The sequence below is a fragment of the Dendrobates tinctorius genome, unplaced genomic scaffold, assembly GCF_039654945.1.
Source record: "Dendrobates tinctorius isolate UK_male_01 unplaced genomic scaffold, ASM3965494v1 ptg000094l, whole genome shotgun sequence".
Classification (NCBI taxonomy): domain Eukaryota; kingdom Metazoa; phylum Chordata; class Amphibia; order Anura; family Dendrobatidae; genus Dendrobates; species Dendrobates tinctorius.
In genome coordinates, this window is record NW_027361762.1 from 10052792 (window position 1) to 10069098 (window position 16307).

Sequence of the window (16307 nt, forward strand, 5' to 3'; positions counted from 1 at the left end):
TCGGCCACAGGGGTCGCCCATTTAAAGGACATTTCAATATGATCAACCTTATGGCACCGTCTGCAGATGGGTCTTCCAGAAGAGTCAAATCTGTTATGATTGAGTCACCGTAGGAGGCAAAAACAGAAATGCTAGCTAAGTCCAGAAAACCAGAGAAGTTGGCAGCTATTGGATTGCAGACCCCTGAACCTATCAACACAACTAGCAGTAGCCGTGGGGGGTTCCTACGATGCCCTAGACCCCTCGATCACAGCCGGAGAATTAAATAGGCCTAAAGAAAGAAAGGGGAAATCTAAACTGCCCCAGAGCAGACCCCAAAGCAATAGGCAGCCCCCAACATATAATGACGGTGAAGCAAGATGAAAATACTAACACAGACAGAAAGATAGAGTGAGCAAAGAGGGGCCCAAGCTAACTAAATAGAAAAGGACAGGAAGGCTGCTGTCTGCAATCCGTGAAAAACCCTATGAAAATAAGAGCCAACAGACTGACAGTGAAAAAGGCCCTGAAGACGCTAGGCTTCAAAAAAGCTATGTCAGTACTCAGGAATATACTGAAGACAGAGCTACAGGCAAAAGGAGATTCAGCTCACCCCAGCAGGGAATGGCAGAATACTGAAAAGCAAGGAAAACAAAAAACAAAACAAAAAGCTAACAGGCAAAACAGAAACTTAGCTTTAGAGGAGCAGGAATCAGACTGGTGTCCTAGAAGTCCACAGAGAAATCACCCGCAGGGCAGAAGGGTGTCAGCAGCCTTATATCCAGTCCGTGACTCCACTCAGCCAGTCATCCTCATTAGACTCAGGTGCCTGATAATCAGGCTCATTACCTTCCTTCACCAGAATAGGGAGTTCACCAGACCCCTGTGACGAAGGGGAAAATGAACTCACAACAGTACCTCCCCCTTGAGGAGGGGTCACCGAACCCTCAACCACGCCACCGGGGCGATCAGGGTGAGCCCGATGAAATGCACGCACCAATCTTTTGGCATGAATATCAGAGGCAGAGACCCAGGAATTATCCTTCTGACCATAACCCTTCCACTTAACCAAATACTGGAGTCTCCGTCTAGCCAGACGGGAATCCAGTATTTTCTCTACCTCATATTCCATGTTACCTTCAACCAATACAGGGTCTGGAGGTGCCACCCCAGGAACAACTGGTTCAACAAACCTCTTCAACAAGGACTTATGGAACACATTATGGATTTTAAATGTGACAGGAAGAGCCAAACGAAAAGAGACCGGATTATTAATCACCAAAATCTTGTAAGGTCCAATAAATCTAGGCTTAAACTTAGGAGAAGCCACCTTCATAGCAATATTTTTTGATGATAACCACACCATATCACCAATCTTAAACTGGGGACCAATGGTCCTATGTCGATTGGAAAACCGCTGGGCCTTTTCCTGGGATAGAGATAACTTATCCACCACTTGGTCCCAGATCTGGTGCATTCTCTCCACCACAGTGTCAACACCTGGGCAGGCAGAAGGCTCCACCTGCCCTGAAGAAAATCGAGGATGAAACCCAAAGTTACAAAAAAAAGGTGACATCAAAGTGGCAAAACTAGCTCTATTATTTAAAGCAAATTTGGCCAAGGGCAAAAACGAAACCCAATCATCCTGATCAGCGGAAATAAAACATCTCAAATACGACTCCAAGGTCTGGTTTGTTCTCTCTGTCTGTCCATTGGTCTGAGGGTGAAAAGCAGAGGAGAAGGACAACTGAATTCCCAGCTTGGAGCAGAAAGTCCTCCAAAATCTAGACACAAACTGAACTCCTCTGTCAGACACAATGTTCTCAGGAATCCCGTGCAAGCGAACCACCTGTTGCAAAAACAGGGGCACCAACTCAGAGGAAGATGGAAACTTAGGGAGTGGTACAAGATGAACCATCTTAGAGAACCTATAACAAATCACCCAAATAACAGTCATTCTTTGAGAGACCGGCATATCAGAGTTGAAATCCATTGAAATATGGGTCCATGGCCTCCTGGGGACCGGCAAAGGCATCAACAACCCACTAGAGCGAGAACAAGATTTAGACCGGGAGCAAGTCCCACAGGTCTGCACAAAATTCCTGACATCATGAGACAAGGTGGGCCACCAAAAAGAGCGACTCACCAGATCTCTAGTACCAAAAATACCTGGATGACCAGCCAATGCAGAGCAATGAACTTCAGACATCACTCTCTTCTTCCACTGGTCAGGAACATACAACTTTCCACTGGGACAACGCTCAGGTTTGTCCTCCTGGAACTCTTGCAGAGCAAGTCTCAAATCGGGCGAGATGGCAGAAAGAACTACCCCTTCGCTTAAGATGGTAGCAGGCTTGGTCACCACAGGAGAATCAGCAAAGAAACTCCTAGAGAGGGTGTCTGCCTTGACATTCTTAGTTCCAGGAAGAAAAGAGACCACAAAATCAAAACGTGTAAAAAACAAGGCCCACCTAGCCTGTCTAGGGTTCAAGCGTTTAGCCGACTCTAAGTAAATCAAATTCTTGTGGTCAGTGAGGACCACAACTTGATGTTTAGCTCCCTCCAACCAATGTCTCCACTCCTCAAATGCCCATTTCATGGCCAACAGTTCCCGATTCCCCACATCATAGTTACGTTCAGATGGAGAGAACTTTCGGGAAAAGAAAGCACACGGATTCATTTTAGATGTTACAGGATCCTTTTGGGACAAAACAGCTCCTGCACCAATCTCAGAAGCATCCACCTCCACCTGGAACGGGAGTGAGACATCTGGTTGCCGCAAAACCGGGGCGGAGGTAAATCTTCGCTTCAGCTCCTGAAAGGAAGCAACAGCCTCCGGAGACCAATTCAACACATCAGCACCCTTCTTAGTCAGATCAGTCAATGGCTTGGCAATACTAGAAAATTTTGCTATAAATTTCCGACAAAAATTAGCAAAACCCAAAAACTTCTGGAGGGCCTTCAAAGAAGTGGGCTGAACCCAATCATAAATGGCCTGTACCTTGGCCGGGTCCATTTCAATAGTTGACGGAGACAAAATAAATCCCAAAAATGAAATCCTCTGTACTCCAAAAAGGCATTTCGATCCTTTGACATACAGGGAATTCTCCCTCAAGATCCGGAACACAGTCCGAATATGTTCCACATGAGAATCCCAATCCTTGGAGAAGATCAAAATATCATCCAGATAGATAATCAAAAATTTATCGACAAAGTCTCGGAAAATATCGTTCATGAAGCACTGGAAGACAGAAGGGGCATTAGTGAGCCCAAAAGGCATCATCAGGTACTCAAAATGTCCCTCCGGAGTATTAAACGCCGTCTTCCATTCATCCCCCTGCTTAATGCGGATAAGATTATACGCCCCCCTGAGGTCAAGCTTGGTAAACCAGCAAGCACCTCTAACTCTAGAGAATATATCCGAAATCAGGGGTAACGGATACTGATATTTAATAGTAATTTTATTGAGGGCACGATAATCAATACAAGGCCTTAAAGAACCATCCTTTTTGGCCACAAAAAAAACCCGGCACCTAAGGGTGAAGAGGATGGTCTAATATGACCCTTCTCCAACGCCTCCTTAATATAGGACCGCATAGCCTCGTGCTCGGGTACAGATAAATTGAAGAGCCGACCCTTGGGAAATTTACACCCCGAGCTTAGTTCAATTGCCCAGTCATAACTCCTATGAGGAGGCAAGGACGCAGACTCATTCTCACTAAATATATCATAAAAGTCCGCCAAATAGTCAGGAACATCATGCGACTGAGAAGAGGTGGAAAAAACCAGAGCCTCACTAAAGGCACACCGACAACCCCAACTCACCACAGACACAGATTTCCAATCCAAAACTGGATTATAAATTTGCAACCAGGGAAACCCCAGAACAACGGCATCATGCAGACCATGCAATACCAAAAATCTGCAATTTTCTTGATGGTCTGGGGCGACCCGCATGACCACCTGGGTCCAAAACTGAGGTTTATTTTTAGCCAAAGGAGTAGCATCAATCCCCCTCAAAGGGATAGGCGTCTGCAGAGGTGTCATCGGAAATCCACAACGTTTAGCAAAATCCAAGTCCATTAGGTTTAGCGCTGCTCAAGAATCCACAAAAGCCTTGGCGGAAAATGTGGACAAGGAGCAGATCAGAGTAATTGCCAGAAGAAACTTAGGTTGAACACCACCAACAGAAAACGTGTGTGCAAAGCGTTTCTCTCGTTTAGGACAAACAGAAATAATATGCGAGGCATCTCCACAGAAAAAACACAGCTTATTACGCCTTCTGAACTCCTGACGTTGCGCCTTAGACAAAACTCTATCACATTGCATAGGTTCAGACGTCTGTTCAACCGGTGGCAACACCTCTCGTGCAATCCTGCGTTCACGTAAACGCCGATCAACCTGAATGGCTAATGACATAGAATCGTCCAGACCAGAGGGAACAGGAAATCCCACCATAGTATCTTTTACGGCTTCTGACAAACCCTTCCGAAAGAGAGCAGCCAAGGCATTATCATTCCAGGTAGTAAGGACCGCCCACTTTCGGAACTTTTGACAGTACAACTCTGCAGAATCTCGACCCTGGTTCAATGCCAACAGGGTCTTTTCAGCCTGATCAATAGCATTAGGTTCGTCATACAACAACCCCAAAGCTTGAAATAATGCGTTCACATTAGTGAGAATAGGATCATCTGGTTTCAAAGAAACGCCCAATCCTGGGGATCACCACGCAGCAAAGAGATGACAATTATAACCTGCTGCGTGGAGATCCCTGACGAGTTAGGCTTCAAGGCAAAAAATAATTTACAATTATTTTTGAAACTCAAAAATTTAGATCGATCCCCAAAAAACACATCAGGTGTAGGGATCTTTGGTTCAGCAGCATGCGAACGAGCAAGGTAGGCGGAAATTCCCCGCACTTCCGCAGCGAGCTGCTCCACACGATCAGACAATTGCTTTATCTCCATTGAGAGAGAAAAAAAAATTCCCCCTACGGCCTCAGAGATATAGAGGGAAGAATATATACACACTTTTTTTTTTTTTTTTTTAAACACAATTCTTTCCTGCTATTGAGTACCCTAGGATATGCGGTATGGCGGGTGATTCTGTTATGATTGAGTCACCGTACGAGGCAAAAACAGAAATGCTAGCTAAGTCCAGAAAACCAGAGAAGTTGGCAGCTATCGGATTGCAGACCCCTGAACCTATCAACACAACTAGCAGTAGCCGTGGGGGGTTCCTACGATGCCCTAGACCCCTCGATCACAGCCGGAGAATTAAATAGGCCTAAAGAAAGAAAGGGGAAATCTAAACTGCCCCAGAGCAGACCCCAAAGCAATAGGCAGCCCCCAACATATAATGACGGTGAAGCAAGATGAAAATACTAACACAGACAGAAAGATAGAGTGAGCAAAGAGGGGCCCAAGCTAACTAAATAGAAAAGGACAGGAAGGCTGCTGTCTGCAATCCGTGAAAAACCCTATGAAAATAAGAGCCAACAGACTGACAGTGAAAAAGGCTCTGAAGACGCTAGGCTTCAAAAAAGCTATGTCAGTACTCAGGAATATACTGAAGACAGAGCTACAGGCAAAAGGAGATTCCTCTCACCCCAGCAGGGAATGGCAGAATACTGAAAAGCAAGGAAAACAAAAAACAAAACAAAAAGCTAACAGGCAAAACAGAAACTTAGCTTTAGAGGAGCAGGAATCAGACTGGTGTCCTAGAAGTCCACAGAGAAATCACCCGCAGGGCAGAAGGGCGTCGGCAGCCTTATATCCAGTCCGTGACTCCACTCAGCCAGTCATCCTCATTAGACTCAGGTGCCTGATAATCAGGCTCATTACCTTCCTTCACCAGAATAGGGAGTTCACCAGACCCCAGTGACAAAGGGGAAAATGAACTCACAACACAAATCGGTCTGTTGTTCTCCTGTCGGTGCAATTCAGTCGTCGCTGATGTTGTGGCATCCTCTTTTGCTGTCGCCATGGGAGATCATCCGGGCTTGATGCTAGCTGGATCCTCTCTGTGGGGGAACAAGTCTGGAGAGTCTGAACAGTTTTACATAGACCAGCCATATTTTTAGTCAGTTCCTGTACTTGCATCTGAAAATCTGCAATAGAATCATCAACTGGAGTCTGCACATGCTGTACTGCAGGCATGTGGGGTGAGGATACTGCCCCCTGGTGGTATGCAACTGCTAGATGCTTAAATGGCTCAGTGCAGACATATGTAGATTCTCTTAATACACGAATGGATCTGTCCTTGAACTGAATAAAGTCCATGTCAGGGTTCTGCAATGACATCATGCGCAGTTGTGCCTTACTGGAATCAGACAAAAGACCTTAAATGAACTGCTCTTTCAGCATTTTGTTCTCATCTCTTACACTGTCTGGATCAATTTGTTTAATGGCCTGCAGCGCCTCCTGCAGGGTTAAGGCATAGTCTCTGACAGTGTCCTGTGACTTCTGTCTGCAGCTGAAAAATCACATCTTTATTTCTGAAGCAGTACGGGTGTCAAAAGTATCCCTTAATTTAGCAAAAATGTCTTTTACAGTCTTTTTATCAGTCGCTGGCCAAGATTTAACTTCTCTCTGAGCAGTGCCACTGAGCTGACTTGTAAGTATGCTGACTTTCTGCTCCTCTGACATAGGGTAAATTTCAAACATGCTGCGCAGCTTCTCTTTGAAGTCACTTAAGGTGTGCGATTCACCATAGTACTGTAGCAGCCAGGCCGCACCAGGTATATAAGGCATGGTGAGAGGCAATATGGGAGCTGCAGCTGTTGCACCCTGAGCGTCGCCAGGATTAGACATCATCCCCCCATAGTTAACCCTTGCAGGGGTGCGACTCACCACTTCAGTTTCTGCAGGTCATTGCTTCTGTTGGACTTTAGGCTCGCACGGTAATCCTGTTTGAATCCTGTTTGTGACGCCAAAAATGACGCACCCCAGAGGCCGTGGGATACTCGGCACCAGGCCCATTAACTTCAATGGGAAATGTCACAGTGGCAGTGACCCGGTCCGTGGCCTCAGGCGGTCATGTAAAAGGGGTTGAGTTGAATGAGGGTACAGTGTATTTAGTGATTCGCGACGCCAGTTGGAGTGTTCGACTGTAGTGTAACCGGGCACTGCAGATGATCCCTGGGGGAGTAGATGGTGATGGCAGTGCAGATGTTTAACCCCCTCCAACCAGGGCTGTCCCCCAGAGATTGTGATGGAAGTAGAAGGCACGGAGTAATAAGGCAGGAGACAAGGAAAGTCAATTTATCATTTACTGTAGTTCAGGTACAGTTCCAAGGAAATATTACAACTCTAACCAGGTTACAGTCTGTTCTGCAGAATGGGAGTTATCATTTCGCTCTGCGGTGACTCAGTGTAAGCTTCCTGCTATTCTAATCCCTTCTGGGACCAAGGCTTCCCGGAGTTTAGAACTTCCAATATTGCCTCTACTCACTGTGTATTTTTCCTTTAGCAACTTGCAGCTTGAATCCTTTGTGAAGCAGCTCAAGTTCCCACTTTCACTATCCTTCACTGATACTAGGTTGTTGCAGTATTTCCAAGGGAAAACAGTTTACTGCTGGTTATATAATCCCACACAGTCTCTCAGCTTACCACCCTGCTCTGAAAGCATGGATGGTCTAGGGGCTGGCTCCCTGATGCTTCTTTAGCTGTAATCCTGGATCAAGCACATGTCTTAACATGGCTTCCACGAGCATACTTCCTCCTTCTTGTTCACTCAAACAACAACTCTGCTCCTCTCCCTCCCAGTTAGGGTGTGTCTGCAAAGTTCTAAGCTCCAGACAAGTGAGGGAGTGAGGTTAATTGTGTGTGTATGTTGTGGTCTCTAGCAGAGAAAACATAACTCCCATTGCTCACAAACACATGCAAAACAGTACATATTTAACCCTTTTGTGGCGGTAAAGATGCAGGGCACCACAAGAGCACATCTCAAAGTGGTGAATTTTGTGAGTAGCCCTGCACAGATGTGCAGATCTGGATGCACATTTACTGGTCTTAGGGATTTAGAGATGGTTTAGGTATGGTGCGCTGGAGGATGGTATTACGTGTTAGAGGAGGTGCTCAAAGCTGGATATGACAGTGTGTTGGGAGTCCTTTATGGGAGAAAACTGAATGGGGCTATTGTGGGAACTCCTGGATCTCAATGTACTGCTTTGGAGTGATTTCTGTGAAAAGCTTTGGTTATCATTATACCTGTAATGGGGACTATGGTTGACACTACTTTGAAGAGGGTGGGAGCTGGATGTGGCTCGCTCCCCGCTCAGTGCTGAATGTGGCTCTCAAGGTCACACAGGTTGGGGATCACTGCTATACTGTATCACACAGGAGAGCTGACAGATCCTCTATATACCACACCACACAGGAGAAAAAACAGATCCTTTATATACCACACCACACAGGAGAACTGACAGATCCTCTATATACTACACCACACATTAAAGCTGACAGATACGCTATATACTACACCATATAAGAGATGAAAGATATTCTATAGACAAAACTACAGAATAAAGCTGCCAGACCCTCTATATTTGGAATTACAGTTGTACATTTTAATCAGTATCACCATTTTCTGGTGTCCTTATAGCACTTTTTTTATTTTATCCTAATTGTGTCAATAAAGCTATTTTGTAAAATGTTTTTTCCAAAAAACTGGTATTGTCCTCTATATACTACAACACACAGGAGAGCTGACAGATCCTCTAGATACAACAGCACACAGGAGAACAGACAGATCCTCTATATACTACACCACAAAGGAGAGCTGACAGATCCTCTACATAGTACACCACAAAGGAGAGCTGACAGATCCTCTACAAAGTAGATCGCACAGGACAACTGACAGATCCTCTATTGACTACACCACACAGGACAGCTGACAGATACTCTATATACTACAGCACACAGGTGTGGGAGAGAGGGTCCCCATCGAGTGTCTGGGTCGGAACCAAGGGGGCCGTCACCTGGGTTCCGGGGGAAACTGTTTCCGGGGGATAGAGTTCAGGGACGGACCATGGAGACTGACAGGTGGACTGGGGGAGGAGCCAATATAAAAGGGGCAGGGAATGCGAGTCACAGTGAGTCAGCAGAATGAGACAGAAGGAGCAGGAGATCGTGGGAGCGACTGAGAACCAGAGCAACTCACCCGAGACAGGAAGGAGGCCAGAGACAGGTGAGATACTTCCCCTGGACATCAGTGGGATGGCGCCAAGGCGATCTTCCGAGACTTGCTGCCCCGCTCCAGCCCACGGCCACTGTAGCCCCAGTTCAACCCCCGGCCACTGTCGCCTCTCCCGCTCCGGTCCGCAGCAGAGGCCGAGCCTCTGCTGACCGCGGACTCCTTGTCGCAGCCGTTAGCTGCACAGGTGGCTTGTCATCCGCCACCCCACATCGCTGCTACTTGCCCCAGTCCGTGGGTTGCGGCCCCTCCATCCAAGGATTCTGCCGGGGCCTGTGGGGCTCCAGTGTCATCGGCGCGCCGGAACAGGAGCAAGAGGTGACGGTCCCCGTGGGGATGGCTCGGAGTATTGAAGCATCCGTAAGCGCCCTGAGCGAACCCCACTGGGTGCAAGAGGTGAAGCAAGAGATACAGAGTATTAAAGGTGAACTGGCCGAAGCCAAGAAAGCAGCCACAAGGAGTTAGCCAGGGCCGGGTGAAGGAGGCATGAACCATCGCGGCCCTCACCCAAGTCAGTCCCCACGACCATTCGCCTGTTACGATTGTGGAGAATTGGGGCACTCCGCCCGAGAGTGTCCACGTTCCAGGGGGAACCTGCCCCGCTGGCCAAGAAGAGAAGAAGACCCTGAGCCGTGGAGACGCCGCCCGGAGCCAGAGCCTACCACATGGGGTAGAGTTAGTCACGAAGACCTGGTTGTGCGGTGCCCAGTGGTATGGGCAGAGATCGAAGGCTGTGCCGTGCGATGCCTAGTAAATACGGGATCGCAAGTAACAACCATGCCAGAGACTTATTTTCAGCAGCATTTTTCCAAGGCAGTGAGACCTCAGTGGGGGACCGTGATAAAGTTTGTAGCCGCCAACCAGCTACCAATTCCTGTTGTCGCAGTAACCTGGATGAAGATTTCGATAAGCGGCAAATCACTCAGCCGCCGGGGAGTGGTCCTGACCCAGGGAGACACAAACAGCAAACATCTGGTTACTCTGGGTATGAACATACTATGAGAGTTCGGCAACCTCCTCCTCAATGAGCCCACACAAGAGACTCTGAGCCACTTGGGTTCTCGCATGGCCCAAGGGCAGGTCTTCCAGCGGTTGATGCGGGAGGCGCGAGTGCTCCAGGAGTGCCAGGAGGGTGAGGCGCTGGGCAAAGTCGTAAAGCCGGCGGCTCCCCCGCTCATGCTTCCTCCAGGGCAGACGGTGGTGGCCCTGCCGATCCACGCCCCGATGCCACTGGAGAGCGTGAAGGTGCAGGTGGAATCATGTTACTCGGAGCGCCTGCACCCTGGCATACTGGTAGCCTGCTCCCTGGCCACGGTGTGGGAGGGGACCGTCCTGGTGTGTTGTGTCAACCTGGAAGATCAAGATATTGCCCTGAAGCCGCGGGCTGAGATGGCAAAACTAATGAGGCCTTTGGAGGAGATGCTGCCGGACTCCGCCGTCCAGTTGAAGGTGCAGCCCGAAGATCCTTGGGCAGTAACGGTATGAACCCAACAGACTGCCGTATCCTCAACCCAGGAGAAAGGTCGAGCCATCCTGGAGAGAATGCGGGTCGAACGGTCCGGCCTAGCGCCAGCCCAACTTCTCCAGGTAGAGACACTTCTTGGACAATATTTCAGTGTCTTCGCCAGTCATGAGGATGACTTCGGATGTACCACGGCCATCACGCATGGGATCCCCACGGCAGGAGCGGCCCCCATCCGGGAGCGATATCGGCAAATACCACCACAGCTATACCAGGAAGTGAAAACTCTATTAGCTCAAATGCTTCGGAAGGGGGTCATACGAGAAAGCCAGAGCCATTGGGCAGTCCCCATTGTCATAAAAAAGATGGCACTATGCATTTTTGCGTGGACTATCGAAAGTTGAACGCCTGCACCATCAAGGATTCGCATCCACTGCCCCGCATAGAAGAGTCTCTGTCCGCCTTGGGGAACGTGACGTACTTTTCAACTCTAGACCTGGCCAGTGGGTACTGGCAGGTGCCGATGTCAGAGGAAGACAGAGACAAGATGGCATTTATCCTTCCCATGGGACTGTTCGAGTTTAATCGGATGCCGTTCGGGCTGGCCAATGCCCCAGGAACCTTCCAGCGGTTGATGGAGCGGTGTCTAGGAGACCTCAACTTTGAAGCCACGTTGATATACCTGGACGGTATTATCATCTATTCCGCCACGCTCGAGGACCTCCTGCGGCGGTTGGGGCAGGTGCTCGGCTGGCTGCAGAAGTACAGGTTAAAGATGAAGCCCCAGAAATGCCACCTGTTCCGCACCCAGATTGAATATCTGGGGCATACCGTCTCGGCGGAGGGTGTCAGACTATCCCTGGAAAAGGTTGCTGCCATCCAGGGGTGGCCTACCCCCGAGACGGTGAAAGACGTGCGGGCCTTCCTGGGGTTGACCGGCTACTATCATCGGTTTGTGAAGAATTTTGCACGCCGAGCCCGAGCCCTGCAGGACCTGCTGAAGGGGGCTCCAGCCGGGGTGAATGGACGAAGGTCCAGTGGCAACAACCGCAAGAGGATGCATTTCAAGATCTCAAAGCTGCACTCTCGGACGCCCCGGTATTAGCATATGCGGATTTCTCACTACCGTTCATCCTGCATACCGATGGGAGCCTCCAGGGACTAGGAGCTGTGTTGTCACAGGTGCAGGACGGCCGGGAGAAAGTAATCGCCTATGGTAGCCGGATGGTCGCTGCATGACTCCGAACGCAACCCGGACAATTACAGCTCCTTTAAGCTCAAGCTCCTCACGGTGGTGTGGGCAATGACGGAGTGGTTCGCAGAGTACCTAGCGGGCTCCGAAGTCGTGGTGCGGACGGATAACAACCCATTAGCCCATTTGGAGAATGCCAAACTGGGGCCCTAGAGCAGCGATGGGTGGCTCGAATGGCCAAGTTCAACTACAAGATCATCTACAAATGGGGAGCTGAAAACGTGCACGCTGACGCACTCTCCAGAATCCGACACACCACCCCAGGGAGGAATCGAGATTACGAATTAGAAGGGGAAGAGACGCCGTTCACCCTCACCACCGCTGCGCTTACTGCCAACGCGCAAGAAGCGCCCCATCTGGGACCCTTAGGGGGAATATTAGAACAGCCACGCGACAAGTGGATTCAGCAGCAACAAGAGGATGGAGAGATTGGACTCCTGCGCCGATGGGTGGCCACCGGAAAATTGCCCACTGGCTCACAGAGACAGACTATGACCCAGAATATGTTGCTGATGCTGCGCCAGTGGGAAAATCTAGTCATCAAAAAGGGACTTTTATATCGAAAAGCCGTGTCACGAACAACGTCAGCTACAATATGGCAGGTAATCGTGCCCGGAACCCATCTCAGTCAACTGGCTCGGGAAGCCCATGAGAAGGGGGCTCATTTTGGAATCACGGAAGTGGAGTTAAGCCCGGAGGAACCTCTACCCTGGACCGGAGTATCCTCGTGGGTCCGAAACCACCGGCACCGGCTGCAGACTCTCCACCGAATTGTCCATACGAAGCTCCAGGACCTAGAACACGCGGGGGGAGCGCTGCACCCACCAATTGACTTCCAGGCTGGGGATCGGGTACTCGCACTAGATTAACGCCCACAAAACAAGTTAGAACCACGGTGGGAGGAGAACCCGTACCGAGTGTTGCGCCAGATAAGCCCCGACGGGCCTGTGTATGAAATACAATCGGAAAGAGACGGTGTATCTCTCACTCGTACTGTGCACCGAAATATGTTACGCCCCTGTGCGTCCACTGATCCCATGCGATCCAAGCCGATCACTCAGGTCCCCGACCCCCATCAACGGTCTGGGACCTGGATGATGAAGAGGACTTCCCAGCCACATCCGCGGGCCCTCCAAGTAATGACATTGCAGCAGATCCAGTTAGCCTGCCAGAATCAACCAACCCACCACCATCCACCACCCCAAAAAGCTCCACCCCGGTCGAACTTAGACGCTCCGAGCGGTCAACAGCTGGCAAACCCCCTGAACGTTACGAACAGGACCAATTCATATGGCGACAAGAACTGTCATCTCCAAAGACTACCTCGAATCTACTAAAGCCCACGCCCGAGGACTGGCAAGCATACAGGGTGGAGGAGTGTGGGAGAGAGGGTCAGGGTCCCCATCGAGTGTCCGGGTCGGAACCAAGGGGGCCATCACCTGGGTTCCGGGGGAAACTGTTTCCGGGGGACAGAGTTCAGGGACGGACCATGAAACTGTTTCTGGGGGACAGAGTTCAGGGACGGACCATGGAGACTGACAGGTGGACTGGGGGAGGAGCCAATATAAAAGGGGCGGGGAACACGAGTCACAGTGAGTCAGCAGAACGAGTCAGAAGGAGCAGGAGATCGTGGGAGCGACTGAGAGCCAGAGCGACTCACCCAAGCCAGGAAGAAGGTCAGAGACAGGAGAGATACTTCCCATGGACATCAGTGGGACAGCGCCAAGGCGATCCTCTGAGACTTGGTGCCCCGCTCCAGCCCACGGCCACTATGGCCCCAGTTCGATCTGCGGCCGCCTCTCCTCAGCCCGCGGCTGCGGCCTACCCGCGATCGCCCGCAGCCGCTGCCATCTCGTTCCAGCTCGCGGCTGCAGCCTGCTCCCCGCCACCCGCAGCCGCCCAGCTCTCACCAGTGGCCACGGCAAGTACAGTGCCATCGGCGGCCACCACTGTCCCGCTCCGGTCCGCTGCAGGGGCCGAGCTTCTGCTGACCGCAGACTCCCCATCGCAGCCGTTAGCTGCGTAGGTGGCCTGTCATCCGCCACCCCACATCGCTGCCGCTTGCCCCAGTCCAGGGGTTGCAGCTCCTCCATCCAAGGACTCCGCCGGGGCCTGTGGGGCTCCAGTGTCATCGGCACGCCGGAGCACGCGAAGACTTCGCCAATGCCTCAGCAACTGGGCCCAGCAACTACTACACCGAAAGACCACCAACCCGAACGGCGAGGGACGTCTGGACGGCTAAGTTGACTATATAATTATGGACCCGTAGTCGGCCATACCGCGGCCCTATAGTGATCGGCTATTGCCGTGAGTAGTGGTGTTCAACCCGTTTGTGTTTGCTTGTATAGAGCCCCAGCGAGGACAACCCATGTTACCCTTTTCGTTGATCAGGCCGTGACTGAGGAAAGTTCCCTCTAGTCTTATAAACGTTATTCTAGAAAGCACCAAATTGTCTCGCGACTCATCACTGCATCCTGCGTACCTGCAAATACCACACAGGAGAACTGACAGATCCTCTATATACTACACCACAAAGGAGAGCTAACAGATCCTCCTTATACTACACCACAAAGGAGAGCTGACAAATCTTCTATATACTACGCCACACAGGAGAGTTGACAGATCCTCTATATACTACACCACACAGGAGAGCTGGCAGATCTTCTATATACTACAGCACACAGGAGAACTGGCAGATCCTCTATATACTACATGAAAAAAGAGAGCTAACAGATTCTCTATATACTACAGCACACAACAGAGCTGACAGATCCTCCTTATACTACACCATATTAGAGAGTTGACAGTTCCTCTATATACTATACCACACAGGAGAGCTGACAGATATTCTAAATATTAAAATACAGAGTAAATCTGACAGACCCTCTATATTTGGAATTAGAGTTGTACATTTTACTCAGTACCACCATTTTCTGGTGTCCTTTATAGGGCTTTTTTACTTGTCTTTTTATATTATCCTAATTGTGTGAATAAAGCTTTTTTGTGAAATATTTTTTAAAAAAACTGCTATGGTCCTCCTTTTTGATTACACCACACAGGAAACCTGACAGATCCTATATATACTAAACAGGAGAGCTGACAGATCAAATATATACTACAACACACAGGAGAGCTGACATATATTCTATACAGTGCACCACTCAGGAGAGCTGACAGATCCTCTATATGCTACACGACTCTGGAGAGCTAACAGATCCTCTATATACTACACCACACAGGAGAGCTGACAGATCCTCATTTACTACACCACACAGAAGACCTGACAGATCCTCATTATACTACACCGCACAGGAGAGCTAACAGATACTCTATAAACTACACCACACAGGAGAGCTGACAGAGCCTCATTATACTACACGATACAGGAGAGCTGACAGATCCTCTATATACTACACCACACAGGAGAGCTAACAGATACTCTATAATCTACTCCACACAGGAGAGCTTGTAGATCCTCATTAAACTACACCACACAGGAGAGCTGACAGATCCTCATTATACCATTATACTACACCACACAGGAGAGCTGACAGATCTTCATTATACTACACCACACAGGAGAGCTAACAGATGCTCTATATACATCACCGTACAGGAGAGCAAACAGATCCTCATTATACTACACCACACAGGAGAGCTGACAGATCCTCGATATACTACACCGCACAGGAGAGCTAACACATCCTCTACACACTACACCGTAATAGAGAGCTAACAGATCCTCTATATACTACACCATGCAGGAGAGCTGATAGATCCTGTACTTACTACACCACATAGGAGAGCTGACAGATCCTCTGAGTACTACAACACACAAGAGCGCTGACAGATCCTCTATATACTACACCACTCAGGAGAGGTGACAGATTCTATATATACTACACCACAAAGTAGAGTTAACAGATACTCTATATACTTCACCACACAGGAGAGCTGTGGATCTCCTGCCAGGGCGGTGGGGTACTCGGTACTGGGCCGGTATCTCAGAGGGAAGTGTCACAGTAGCGGTGACCCGGTCCGTGGCCCTGGGCATCCATGTAAAAGGGGTTGAGCGTGGCTGATTAAAGTTTACAAGTGGATGATACGTGACACCGCCTGTGGTGATCGGCACTATAGGGGTTAAGCCGACGCTGCAGGCAGATCCTCTGGGACAGATGGTATAAGGCAGCAAGATGTAATAGCTCCCCACAGGTGGAGCTGTGGTCCCAGGGCAGTGGTAATAGGTGTTGAGGAAGAGGGTGTAGTGTCTGGCACAGAGATGTAGCAGTGCTGGAGGGTTTGCAGGAAGAATGCAATGACACAACAGGGTGCAGTTTCTGTTACCTTTACTGTGCTTTGTAAGTGCAGTCCAGGGTGCAGATTACAGATGGAACAGAGTCTGGCCTGCTTTGAAGCAAC